This window comes from Trachinotus anak, unplaced genomic scaffold (assembly GCF_046630095.1).
Source record: "Trachinotus anak isolate AG129_WGS33_773 ecotype Australia unplaced genomic scaffold, CSIRO_AGI_Tana_v1 ptg000011l, whole genome shotgun sequence".
Taxonomy (NCBI): Eukaryota; Metazoa; Chordata; class Actinopteri; order Carangiformes; family Carangidae; genus Trachinotus; species Trachinotus anak.
In genome coordinates, this window is record NW_027273862.1 from 13,449,701 (window position 1) to 13,464,270 (window position 14,570).

A 14,570-nucleotide genomic window follows, 5' to 3' on the forward strand; every position below is an offset into this window, starting at 1 on the left:
GCGGCGACGCAGTTAATTACGCACGGCGAGGTAAATTACGCATCAGCTAAAGGGTGTTGGCCTGGATTCAGCCCCACCAAAAGAGGATTGTATCTATATAACACCTATGATTTGTAGTTAACAGACCAATTCGACCTTGGACTTTGTGTTGTTACTTTCAGCGAGTGATTAGACTAAAGTTGACTAACAAATAATTAAAGCAAAACTGGCTTCAGCTGACTCCAACATGTGTACAGCCCACTCAGTTTATGAAGAGCACATAGAAAAAGTCAAAAGATGTTTGTTTTTTTTTATGTGATCAGAAATTTTAAAGGGGTGAAAATCATTGAGGTTAATCAGCTTTCGTTTGGTAAAATACATCTTTACTTACTCAACTAATAGATAGACATGTCTTCCACATATGAGCAGATAGATTTAACGTGATTCATATTAGTGCTGAAATCTTCTCACTGAGCAGTGAAAGAAGCACATTAGAGGATGTGAGTCAGCAAACCAGTTTGGCAGCCCTTTAAACTAATATTGTTTCCCTGACGTGTTTGCAGGACATTCTGTATCTAACTTAGGAGTTATGTCCAGGTCTAGGCTTGAAACTTTTTTTTTTTTAATGCGCACAGATGAACTTGAACTCATTTCACCTGTCACACATTCTGAGTGTGCTCTGCACCCATTACTCGTGTTTGGACTGGGATCTTAATGATTTTTGTGAATCACGTTGAGCACTGAGGTTGTGCATTCTTCTGTGTAATTCATGGTGTGCGATATGGCCAACACGCGGTTTGGTAGTTATGGTCATGATGATACATAATCCCCAGGGCAGGGCCGCCGCTTGGCTCTAACTAAACCCTGCTGCCGACACTCCTGGACGCTGCTGATTGTATTAGATCAAATAAATATAAAACGGACAGAAAGTCTCCACTTCTGTCTGTTATTACTACGAGCAGCCGTGCTTTCCAATCTATGAAGCGCCGTGTTGAACTGCTCGGACTTTACGTTTTCTATGTTTCAACGCAACGATTTCTGCGATGCATCAGCAGCTGACACCGTCACCTGACTCAGCGATGGAAGCGTGGTCCGAGCATCCCCTGAACACCAGCTAATGAAGTCTCACTCACGGTGACGAATATCATGAATACAGCTATAACGACACACTGAACGCCAACCTCGAAAAGGTGAGCGGCGCGAAATTTATATGGGGGATCCACATGATGGCAACGATTCATTACTTCGCACAGAGGCTCACCTCACCGCGACTCCACGGGAGCTTGGGCAGTGACAGGTGACGGGATGGCGTGTGCACTATGGATTTCATTCTACCCTGCTCCTTTCTCTCCCGATGGAGGGGGGCGGGATGTGCGCACACGTAAAAATAGACATCATTTCACTAATGCCATCACCTGGCCCCTGGCACTTCCCTGCGCAGGGTCAGAGAGGCCGGAGCACCTGCTGCAGAGGAGCGGAGAGAGAGAGAGAGAGAGAGAGAGAGAGAGAGAGAGAGAGGTAATTATACTCTGCACACCCCTGCACACATGGTCACTGTAGCAGATAGATAGATAGATAGATAGATAGATAGATAGATAGATAGATAGATAGATAGACAGACAGATGTTTAAATGCCTGGATAAATGCGCATGTGATGCCAGTAAGAGGCTCAGGCCAGTGGGACCTTCTACAAACAAGCACATAGCTCCAAGCAAAGACAGGAGACGGAACATAAAACACCAAATGTGACAAACTCAACGGAGATCTGTGTGATATGTATAAATGGATGCAGCGGCACAGCGCTGTACGTGAATTCACACAGATAACTGGGCTATGTAAAACAACACACACTAAATCAGGCAATAACGACGACAAACCGTCTGGAAAATGGACGCACATAGTGCAGCAAGAAATCACTTCTTCCTCCCCTCCCTCCTTCTCTGTGTCTGGATGACAAATCCTATCCTGGAGTAAATATTTTGAGGATAATTGAACTGATTGTTATTTGCAAGTTTCTCTGTCTTGAATATAAAAGCGGCGGCTTGCCTGTGCGCACTCATGACTTTCAGACCATTATTCATAATGTGGCGAATCTTAAGTCGTTAATATGCCATTCTGCAGAATATGTCAGGATGCATTATTGATTTGGCTTTTTTTTTGTGTGTGTTTTTTCCCCCTGCAAATATTCTTTTTAGCACAGAAAATAGGAGTTAGATGGGGATCCAGAGGCTCTCAAAGGCCATGAAAGAGCTCGTCGTTAAAATGTGACATAAGCTGACCTCTTCGCTGCTTTCAAGAAAGCTCACCAGAGCTCACTAAAAGCTCACTAAAGCCTGCCAAACTCTAGAGGATGGGGTTAGGGGGGGGGAAGTGTAGGAAATATCATGCAGACAGGGAAAGGAAAGCTGTGAAATTAGTGTTTGACAACATGTTTGCCACCGATTCAGGAGACACTTTGTTGTACCTTGAACATATAGATTATTGAGGACTTCTCTGAGAAAAATAAAGATAATTTTCGGGTCAGTGCTTCACTATTGATCTTATTCACTCCATCCTTTATAGGCTGGTTATTCAGCAGCACCCCGCTGTGGATACACACTACATTTCGGCCTATACAGTGTTAAGCCTTCATACTGGCTACAGAAAGCCTCTGTATAGACCACGAAACGTTTCTAAATCTAATCACAAACGAACCGTAATTAGACAAGTAATTACCGGCGTAATTAACAACCTCTTTCTCGCTGCCCGTCCATTTCAAAGCACAGCGAGCTCTGCGCTTTATGGCGCACAGGCAGCAGCAGCGGCAGCGGATAAAGTCTTTATTATTATTGCTGGAAACCCATCTGGTTATAGTCTTGCCCAAGACCTCCTCCCCCCTAATCAAGGTTTTAATTAAAGACGGTTGAGGGCCATGGAGAACATGAAGGCCAGTAATTAAGACTAACATTGGACCCTAACAGATGCAACCCTCCTCCTGCGTTGGTGGAAAAAAAAAGAGGAAGCTCACAAATCAAGACGCGCTCGGGAGTTGGTGCATATTTGCAATATTCAATAAATAATATTGTTTGATTGGCGGCTGCTGATAATTATACACGAAATGTAAACAGGACCCAGCTACGCAAATGCAACTCTGTTCTAATGTACTTGCGCCAGGTTTAAATAGTGTCAAACGTATTTTTATGTCAGGCTATAAAAGGGGAGTAAACTCTGTACAGTTTGTAATTTCCACTGTAGGCTACAACACAGTATTTAACCCTCATCTGAGATCAGACAGACGCTCCCATTTAGTGAAGGGAGTCGCGGCGGTCTGGGAGTTTGTTTTCATATTTCTGTGACATGTATTGATTTGAGGACAGCTGTGGGGTTTTGTCGCAGGAGAGAGCCCCCGGTCGCCCTGCATTAGTGTGATGCCTGCGCATCAGCCCGGTATGTGAGAGTCCAAACAGCACGGGGGCTGGACACGATCATCATCATCATCATCATCATCATACACGCACAAGAGCGCGGTTTAAACCGCGCGTAAAAGTTGATATCAGTTATTATTTATTATCTTAATTTATTATTCTTAATTTCGTCTACTGAAAAATTTGCCAGCGGTATTGATCCTTAAGCCAAGCTTTCCTTGCCAGTAAGAAATTTAATTAGAAATTAGAAAATTCATATTAATAGTTCAAGGTAAAATACAGGTTCCTAAAAGAACTAAGGCAGTAAATGATCCTTATAAACTTTGGCTTCGTTCAAGCAACTGGTTCAAACCTCATAAAACGAGGCTCCGTGGAATAGTTTGCGTATATAGGCCAACTTTGCGTAAAAGTATACCTTAATATTACGACGGAAGCCTCTAGCTGCACCTGATAATCCCGTTTACAAAAACCAATCACACGGACCACGTTATACAAAGTGCATAAAAACTGTGGCATGTGTGGTTATGAATATTCATCACATTTGCTTCAGTCAGTCCCCACTTGTCCCCCTTCTTCGCAACGCACACACATACGCACACGCCCTTACACACTAAGAGACCTCCTTCATATAAGTTGCATCGTGAAAGTTAAGATTTGCCCCTCTTCAGATGGGCAAGCAGATGGGCAGACTTTTAGCCAAAAAAAAACCCCGCAAAGTTCCCCGCCTGCTCAGCCACCACTGGAGAGGGGCCTACAAGGAGGCTGCACTTTGGCTTCTCGACCTCGCCACATCTCCTTGAACAAATGGCAGAGCTGAAAACGAGTCAAGGCTCAGACCTGGGAGAGGGAGCCTTATAAACGGCGGAGGGAGAGTGTTATCGTTCGGGGCCAAAGTAAAAGACTCCAGTGGAAGAGCCCGTCATCACTCCACCTTTCTCCGATGCGAGCACGCAAGCGAGCACAACAGCTCCTCAAGACAAAATAGTCCATCATGGTTGTACCGTTATGTCGAGACATAGTTGGGGGGTGTCTAACTCCTGTAACACCTGCGATATAACTCGGACACATTGTAGCCGAATTTGTGGTTATAATGTGGTGTTTAGCTACCGGATTTCACCTTAATCACACACATGGGTGATACAGCGAAGTGATCTCTGCCTACCTGGTGGGTGGGACAGGCTATCAATTAACAGGTAATTATGGATGCACCAGAAAGTCGCGCCAGTTCTGCAAACCTTCACAATAAAAGCAATAAAAGAAATTCGAATAGAGTATATGTGAAGTTCTTAATGTAAACCATAACCACAGTGTTACAAAACCATCTTCAGATGATAAGAGAGAGGGAGGGAGAGAGAGAGAGAGAGAGAGAGAGAGAGGCTGCGCCACCATCACCACTTGTGGAGCTTTTCTGCCCCCTAGCGCCCAACGACAGACCCACAAAACAACTTAAAGTGTTGAAGAGTTTAATATCGAATTGCGCTCTGCTGAACAAAAGAGACTTGATACAAAAGTGTATTCAGATGAATTTGACTTTTTTGCTGAGTGATTATTTTTGACTGTTTGGTTCCACTACCCTTAATTTTAGTTGTGGTTCTAATTACATTAGGTAATTAAATGAAAACATTAAGGTTTTGTTCATTTGTAAGTTATGTTTATGTGTTATTTAATTCTGTGCGCTGAAAATAAAAAATGTCAGATATCTTATCATCAAAGATATGGTTTTCACACCATAAATCAAGACGAACAAGGTGTAAGAACAAATATAACTTCATAAGTACTATCACAACTGATTTGATCATGATTTATCGGGTGTTCTCTATATTACGCCTTGGAGCTATTAAATAAAAGTATTTTTATGGGATTATGCAAACATTAACAACCTAATGGCTGCTGACAGATATTGATGTTTTTATAGTCATGGTCACATATTGTTCATTGATGCAGTTAATGTATGTATGTTGTTCCCTGGTATGTCAATAGAAATGACCTCTCGTATGATTGAGTTTATGTGGGCAGGCCTACGTCCATCCACTTGTCAAGGTTCTCATATTTAAATATGGGATATCTGACACATTAACGAATATAATAAAAATTATTGATACATAAATAAAAGTGTCACTATGTACAGTTATGAATCCATGACAATTATTTTGAGCATAATAATAAAAAAAAACAAGACAGACTCATATGTGTCAACAGACCGTAACTATTTAAAAACATTTTTCTGTCAAGCTTATCACCCAATTAGCTATGTGCCTGAATCATAATTTTCATGATCCATGAAATAACAAAGTCACTTTAGAGAGCATTAATATATAACTAGTGTAAATAATTAATAACTATTAGTCTTTAAAAATGAATTTGAATACACACGAAGGTTGCCATTTTGAGTTTTGAGGTCAAATGCTGGGCCAAAGCAAAACATTCAGAAAGTTTTAGAGCGTACAGCCTTATTTCTAAGTAAGTGTAAGTTCATTACACAGACTGCTGAGATTCAGTCAGAGATGTAGTGGAGCGTACAACAAAGTTACTTATCTAGATTTGACAACTCTTACTTCTTACTAACTCTCAATACCTCTTACAGTCTTAGATTACAAATTCCTGTTTCCGTGGACATGTAATTGATTTTCCCTTTTATGTGTTGCATTTTGCCTTGTGATCACTGACCAGAGCTGTAACTAACCCACCTTTTTCTTTACATCACTGGCCACAGGAGAGCACTTCTCGAAAGCTTTCTGGTCCTGGTACACAAGAAGGAAACAGAGAATTATCCTTAATATACCAGTAATGTTAAAAGAATGAGACTCAATTTTCCATCTGGTTGCATGGAGGGAAATGTCAAACGTATTGAATTGAGACCATTGTTTTTATCATTAAGGAAGCACTGTGAAGGTTGATGAAGAGGTACTAAGGTTTTGCTCCTCATGCATAATTTAGCCTATTGATCAGGTGGGAGTGGAGCTCATATGGCTGATATATGGGTGTCTTCCATAGTTCTGTGACTCCTCCAGATATTAGAATATATACTATAATACTCTGTAGATTATAATATCTGCATAATTTGATGCTTTATTATTGACATTTTCACTTAAGAAATAACTCTGTGGCATCTATAAGAGACACACACATAAGTTCCCCTTAGTGTGCTGCAGTATTTTGTCTTGTAATGGAAATGTGTTTCCCTTAGAGGATCTCTGTCTCTCCCTCTCTCCCTCCTTTCCCTCTCTATGCATGGAGGGCGGCTGGCATTTACTTGACAATTTCTGCCTTTAAGTGCAGGCTTTAAGTGCAGTGTTTTTATCTACACCTAAGATAGCTGCGGACCAGGACAATTTAACAGGCAATTTAACTGACCGTGTGTTAGTGAAGCTGTCTGAGTCGCACTCTCTGCCAGAGCGCCATGGCATGATGGATGTAGGCAGTCTGGGCTAGGTGAAAAGACACACGCACACACACAGACACACACAAACACACACACAATCTCGGTGAACACACAGTTATACAGAGATACACAGACACACCATCCTGCCATATTTTCCCAATACAAACGCATATGGGCCCATCCACAGCCAACCCCCTTCCATTAAGTCAACATCTTGTGCTGGCGGTTGGAACAGTGCGGGGCTGGAGTCAGGTCGTCCAAATCCGTCAGTAAGAGGAGGCAGAGGCGTTTGTCATCCTCCTCTCTGGGCACCATCCTCCTGGAAGAGAGACAGGGGGGACAGAGGGTGGTGGAGCTACGTAGCATCTGGCTCTGGTAGCTCCAGCTGCAGGGAGAGAAGGGGACAGGAGCCACGCCGCAGCCCAGGGGGAGACACTCTTCTTGCAGCCAAATCTGATCCACCACCCTATCTTCTGGATGGAGGAATGGAGAAGCGCATCAGTAAAGAGTGTTTGCGGGTGTTGTTGATAACCTAAAGAGCAGCAGAAGAAGTTGTAGTGCAGAAAAAATACTGATATTTTGTTTCTTGGTTTCCTCTGTTGTAGTGTTTCAATAACCATGCCAATTTTTGATAGATCTGACATTGATCTCTTGATGCAGAGCTCTGAGAAGAATTAGGGTCATTAGACTATGGAGATAAACCTCTTTACATCACATGGTATTAAGGTCTTTGTGGCAGCACTACAAAAGAGTCCTCTGCCACAGAATAACCCTGCAGCAACAGCTGGAAACTGCATTTGTGGCGTACATGCACACACTTGTGCGTAGTTTCCCTCAAACATGCCACAATGCAGGGAAGGTGTAAAGAAAGTATTGTAATGCCAACTGACTATAATGTTGGACCAGAGGAAAATGTCACCCAAATGATGACCCATAAATCATGGGCCACAGTCACGCAGCCAAGGCCTAGAGACAGAGTCTTTAGCATCTAGCGTCAGCGCACAAAATGATGTTTAGCCAGTGGCAGACATTTAGCACCAGACTCCATCGCCTCTGAGGGAGCTTTGTCACAGATCTATGGATGATTCAGAGCCTGGGGACGGCATTTAGTATTAGCACTTAATGTCCCAGTGTGTTCCAGGGTTTGCTCTCAGGCGATATAGTTATGCTGATTTAAGGAAGGAGATCAAATTAGATGTTTAGAGGGAGGGGAAGAGAAGTCCTCAGAGGGGCAAGACATGCATTGTTCTCCTATTGTGAAGTATGACCTTTATGGAGGGAAGATCTAGGGGGCTGAGGAGCCCCTCTTCTCAATCTGAGATGTCCTCTAGGATTAATTAACCCCATTCTCCCATTAGGCCTCTGGGATTTGCATTTTAGATTGGGAGAGGTCCTGCAGGATCCTACATGCACTCTTCATCTAAACTCTACCAGGTGTTTTCACTTCCTGTGAAAAGTTGTTTGTGTTGTTGGTGCATTTTTATGCCTTTTATCAGAGATCTTAGCTTTAAAAAGATGACAGAAAATGAGGGACGAAAGATGGCGAATGATGTGCATCAAAGGTCCCTGACGAAAAAACAAAAGATGTTATGGTTCAAGGTCGGTCGGTACCTTAGCCCCTTAGCAGCTTTTTTTTTTTACAATCCTACACCCCACAACTATGTTTAAGTGTCACTGTATAGTTGAATCCCTGACTTTACTGCCACACATGATTTCTGTATGTCTTATTTGCGGCCAAGGATGGCTGTGTGACTTATTTGAAATGTTGTAAGCAACAAACATATGAGGGAGAGAGAAAGTGCAGATAGGGACTGAACACAAAGAAAAATATAGAAAGATGCTGCTACGGTTAGCCAGAGAAGCTAATGAAATTAGCAGCACAAATGACAAGCATCTGTTTGTTGTCACTAATGATGTGTCAAGGGGGCTGCCACGTGCTGTTGTTCCGATCGCCTATAGAAGCATGTCTGTATAATGTGATAAATGTCATATTCCCAAAAGAGAAAACAAAAATCTACCATTTTTCCCCCTAAAACTGAACCATTAAGGTCAATCATGTGGATGGCCACAGAAAGCCAGAGGCTGCCAGCTTACACAACAAGCACCGGTCCCTACAGTCTCATGATGACGGTCCCCAGACGGTCTACTCTCCACAGCTCCAGCTAATCTTCTTTTCATGGTCTTCATTACGACCTGTCAGGACATAAATTGACAGTAAATTGCCATGTTTATTAACACAGCACTAAAACAGCATCCTTAACTGTTCTGCCCCCTCATGAAATGTTAACGTTTAACAGTGACCAAGTGGATCAATTAAGCTGTGGCATAAAACAATGCAGCGCCCAAACAAATCCCCTCTAACACACACACACACACACACACACAGAGCCTCATATTCACAATTCCACCTTAATATGCCTCCTCAAACATTATGTCCTCTGTTGATGACCCCCCTTTGAAGACCTATTCAGACAGACACTTGCTCGCCACATATTTGCAGCTCGAGTAACGATGGGAAGGTCCATGCTTCACAGAGCACTGCATCAACAAAGTCTTGAGTCTGAGACTTGCTGCGGCCTTTGCCATATAACACAGTAATTACTAGATCAAATCTGTTCAAATTGAGGCAACGCTGTTCTGTGATCCCTCCTATACTAATCAGCACGCTGAGGTATGGCTGTGCGACTATAAATTGCTGACTTAATTAAAACCAGGACCTCTCTGTCATCTAATTACAGGGAGAAAAGGTTATTGCTTCAATGCAATTTTCCAAATATGATTCCTTCACAGTTATTAAAGGCTCAGGCGTCGTTTATTGTTTCAGATTTTTCAATATGGAAATGGCCCCGGTGACAGACGTAATGACTCGGGGAAAACGCTTCATCTCGATAGTGGCCTGGCACGGCCATTTGTCTAAGATAAGTGGAGCGGACAGGAGCGGGGAAATGTCATGGGAGGCATCCCATGATTGCCTCCACTTTACAGTTGTCATTAAACAGAGCAAAGGTTTCTTTTCTCCTATGTGGCAGCAATGAGAAGTTTATTAATCTATCCAGAATAGTAGGGGCGGTGAGTTATTATAACTATGAAAATCCACCAGGGAGAGGGAAATTGTGGAGAGATTGTGTGATGAGAGACTCTATATTCCCTGTTATTGTTCAGTTAAATCAATATCAGCTCCTCCACCAACCCCAAAACCTGACAGTAAACTGTTATAGAAAAGGCGACACAATATTCATATTAATTAAGAAAAGCACAGGAAAATCCAAAGAACACACTGCAACCTCAAACAATTTCTTAAAACAGGGAAGAGGGTAAAATAGGCACAAATGAAGTTTGTGTAAATTCAGCGTCCAAAGAAAACGAAGAAGAGCAGTAAATGGAGAGATATTTTCAACAGAAGTTGCAACGGCTGTAACAAAAGTAAATGTCCTCAATTCTCTCTCATACACACAGATGATATTTGTAGGCCTGCTTTGTTTGAATCAGAACATTTTGACTCTACTGTTATCATTTTTTATGTTAGTGTTATCATCTTTTACTCAACAATTTGAGGGAAGTACTTTTTAAAAGTGTCTAAGACATATTTCAGGCAATTTTATACACATTTTCTCCCTTTAATGAGCAACAAATTCAGCTTTGACAACAAAAAGCAGAGCTGGCCTCAGAAACATCCAGGAGATTCTGGCTTTATCTTTATCGTCACCCTAAACAGGGGCACATGTTCACATGTTTTATGAAGCGACTACATATGTTTTTAACAACCACTGAATACACATACCTTCATGTGTATACATCACTTTAAAAAATAATTTTAGTCACCAAAAAAAAAAAAAAAGTAAATAAGATACAGTCTAGGACAGGGGGAGGCCACAACAGAACTGTATATTCTGGACACTAATGCTCCGTGTCTCCCACCATAGGGTTTTCTTAATTACATTAACCAAATGCCTTCTGCAGTGTGTGTAATCTCATGGTTAACTGAACACCCCTGTAGCTGCAGCCCCCTCCCCTTTCTATTCCTCAGTGAAATATTCATGTTGAAAGCCACTATTTCCATCTACTTTCTCTCTCCAGCATGTTAATGCCTGCTGTTGTTCAGCCATGCTCCCATTGTTTAAGATTAATCCTAATTTATCAGTAACCTTCAGCTCACAGGCTATACCTGCCACTGTTGTCCTGTTTTAGAATGGCAGTGGAACGGCAGAAATCTTAATCCTGGTAACATCTGAAGTCTGAAAATCTATAATATTGTACGTCTAATATCGATAAGTGATTGACTTAAAATCACTTATCGACTTAAAATACAATCACATTTTATAACATTTACATTGATTTATACTTTTTTGGGGGAAATTTCAGGGATTATCTCAGTGGAAAAACACGTTTGTATTTCTTCATGTCTGCACAACACACTGATTCAAATTGACCAGGCAGGACTAATTTAAATATATTAACTATTCATTAATTGAATAAAGAGGCTAGTTAGCCCCAGGGTCCCTTTATAATCATAAACTGGGGTGTACTATTTATGCAAAACAGCAAAGTGCCATGTGCTGGCTTATTATGCTAATGATGAATGGCAAAATACATGTTTCTCCTACCCACGAAGGAGGATTAGGCATGGCAGTGTCAGCAAGTTGTTTCCAGGGTACGGAGTCTGCTCTCCCATATTACAGCATGTTGAGATGCATCTGAGTAATGTGATTCCTCTAGTCTTCTTCATGTGAATATGATAACACCCCCTCTGCATGCAAACTCTCTGTCTTTCTCAAAACATGATGCTGCAAGCAAGGACTTCACAGACACCCCAGCACCTTCAAACTCTCACACTGACTTTCTTTTCCTTTTTTTTTTTTTAAGTTATCCTATGTAAGTGAAAAGTTTCCATTTACATTGGTAAAAACACTTGCCACAGTCTACAGCCAGTGCTGCTGACTTGTGTTTGCCTAGTTTAATATCAACTAGGGATCCTGACCATGATACTGATTGAAATACCTCAACCTAGGGAATCTGCTGATAATGTGTACGATCCCAAACCAGTACTCTCTTTTTCTTACATTTAAAGTTTTAGCTCACTGCATAAAAATGTATTAAAATCATTTTCAATTACACAGGAAGTTCTAGGCTTACTGTGTGTCAGTGGCCCACCGTGACTGAATGAATGCAACATGTGGATGTGGCACATCCCGTTCAGCTGCTTATCCACTTAATGATATTGGTATTGGTGTCTATATTGATATTGTATCAGTGCATCCCTAAAGCCAACAAAATTGTTCCTTTAGGCTCTATGGTGCCAGGGACTGGAATAAGTTAACTTCACACATTACAAAATATGTAACTGCTGCAATATTAAAAAGTGAAAGCATTCACATCCTACCTATAAGATGTTTTTTTTTTCCTGAATATTTCTACTCATATCGTGTCATCCTTAACATTTAGAAGAGCATGTGTGTGATCACATGTTCTCCTCCTCATAATCTCAAGTATATGAAACTAAAGGACTGCATGAAAATGATGAAGGTAGGGAGGGGGGCTTATATTTCCTTTTAGTTAAAAAAAAAAAAAATCAATTCTTCACCGCTCTAAAACAGTGGCAAACAAGGGAAGTGACGCTTTGCAGCCACTGGCAAGTATTTTTTAGAGTGGCGAAGAAGAACTGATTTCCAGTAAATAGTGCAACATCAGCCATTAACAAAATATCAGACATTTGGCAATATGTTACACTGGAAAATCCCACCAATACACAAGTTCAGGTAGCAGCGTCAGGAAAGAAAAAGTGATATTGCAAAATCTATTTTTCGAATTAAGGCCTGCTAAATACATGGCAAATGCTGCAACTTAATGAGTGAACAGCTCATCTCCCACATTCCAAATTATTTACTTTGACCAAACTGTGTTGTAACCTGTTATGTTTGGTATTGGATGTTTGACTGTCCGTCACAATCAAACCGATCACACAATGGCAGAGTCACGTGGCCAAGCATGTTGAACACGGTTCCTCCAGACAGCTGTAGCAAAGAGCAGGACTACATATCAAAGCACACATTAACTACCAACATTTAATTTAAGTTCAGTGCTCACTAATTAAAAGATAGATAAAGTTGTGCGCAGCATTCACTTCCACCCTTACATAAGTTACATAAGCTCCTCACGTACAGCTGAGGTTTCTTTTTAATGTGTATGGTGACTTGAACAGTTGTTACCACTGTACCCAAATAAGCAAAACAGGCAGGACTGTATGAACCCAGAACACAGACTGTAGATTTTTCTCCCCTACAACCACTTCAGGGAAGTCTATAAAACTGTTAGCCCCATTATGCACATCTACTGAAAGGCAGTCCTGGAAGGTTCTATAGAAAAGCTCTAGAAAGCGGCAATGCACTGCTCTTTAACAGAGGTGGGGGCAGTTAACCAGACAAGTATTTGCAAAAACTACCAATTAGTCCTTATACTTAAATCTTTTCTCTGGCAAAACTGAAAAATACTGTTTGAAAACACTTTTGATAAAGCATTAATCTCACACCTGTGTCGCTTTTTGAGGTTGGTCACCATTGATAGTTACCATTAACCAAAGGTTAGCTAGCTAACACATATAAACTCACATGACGCAGGTCAAGCAGACGTCTGCTAACCCAGCTAACTAGTTAAAAAGCCACTAGTTAAAAATTTACTTTAACCAAGCCCAGCTCTATGTGACAAAAACAACAGCAGGGAGAAATAGACAGTGGTTTTGGAGTTCCAGGTGAACTTCTGGAAGTTGTTGTTGTAGGTTCGGTCATGCAAGAAGCTTTGGAGCAGACAGTGGGTCAGTAAGATTATGCAGATGATATGGAAATCACGCTGTCCCTGCCCCCTCCCCTTAACCAAAGCAGTGATGGAGCAGATGAACTGTGGTGCGCACAAAAACCATTTAGTCGTGTAACCACTGGACTTTGTTTTTTAGACGATACATTTCAAGATGGAAAGTTGAAATAAAATAGAAATCTGATCCACCAAAAAGTATGGACAACCATCCCCTAAGCCAAAGGAAAAAAAAAAGTACATAACCCTCCCTCTTTACTGACTGTCCCTTGTAATACTTTTCTGTCGGTCCCTAAACTGAAAATACAACAGGTTAGCATCTTCTGTGGAGCCACCTAACCAAGCCACCAGCTATTATTCAAAGATAATCATTGTCCCTCAGACAGTGGAGGGATGAAACAGCTTTTGTTCAGCAAACAAACATTAACTCTTTTTTTTTCTGATGGTGCAATGTGCTGTGTGCTGATTCTGCGCCTGGATCACGTGTTACATTACATATTATTATCACAACCCCGTACACAGTAATTACTTCATTCTGTGAAGAAAACACACACTTGTTTCTTTCTAAGAAACTTCTCAATTAGCCTCAGGCGCATTGGACATGTGCACAGCCTTGACTGTGGCACCGTGAGGAGTTTCAGGGTATCTTGTTTGTGGGTCCCAGTTTTCAACACTTTGTGTGTTAGAGCACAAACTACAGTCTGCGAGGACAAGACTCTACACAGTTGCATATTTGTGCGTGACAGTGCATAATTAAGGCAAGGGGGGGGGGGCTGGACCCTGGTTATCATAACCTGTACATGCACATACCTGTACGCTCCACACATTTACACGCAGCCACGCCGTCATGGCGGGCGCATGTTGATACGAGTGGCAACGTGATCAAGACAGTGACGCGGCTATGCAGGTTCGTTTAAGTCGTGTTTTTTTTTTTTAACTTCTGGCCGTCTCCAGACTTACCCACGCTTACTACAGTGCGTCGGCTTTGCGCGTCAGCTTGC

General features: G+C 41.6%; 1 protein-coding gene across 1 annotated transcript in view; it reads right to left on the reverse strand.

Annotated features, from left to right (window-relative positions):
• The window catches only part of pax6b (paired box 6b), a 40,339-nt gene extending 25,792 nt beyond the window's left edge, over window positions 1-14,547 (reverse strand). The window contains exons 1-4 of the mRNA XM_071488187.1: window positions 14,380-14,547; window positions 8,860-8,958; window positions 6,738-7,238; window positions 6,071-6,124 (exon numbers count right to left, since the gene is read on the reverse strand). The gene's annotated coding sequence lies outside the window, so the exon portion shown is untranslated. The remainder of the gene's footprint in view (window positions 1-6,070; window positions 6,125-6,737; window positions 7,239-8,859; window positions 8,959-14,379) is intronic.
• Between the last annotated feature and the right edge of the window lie 23 nt (window positions 14,548-14,570).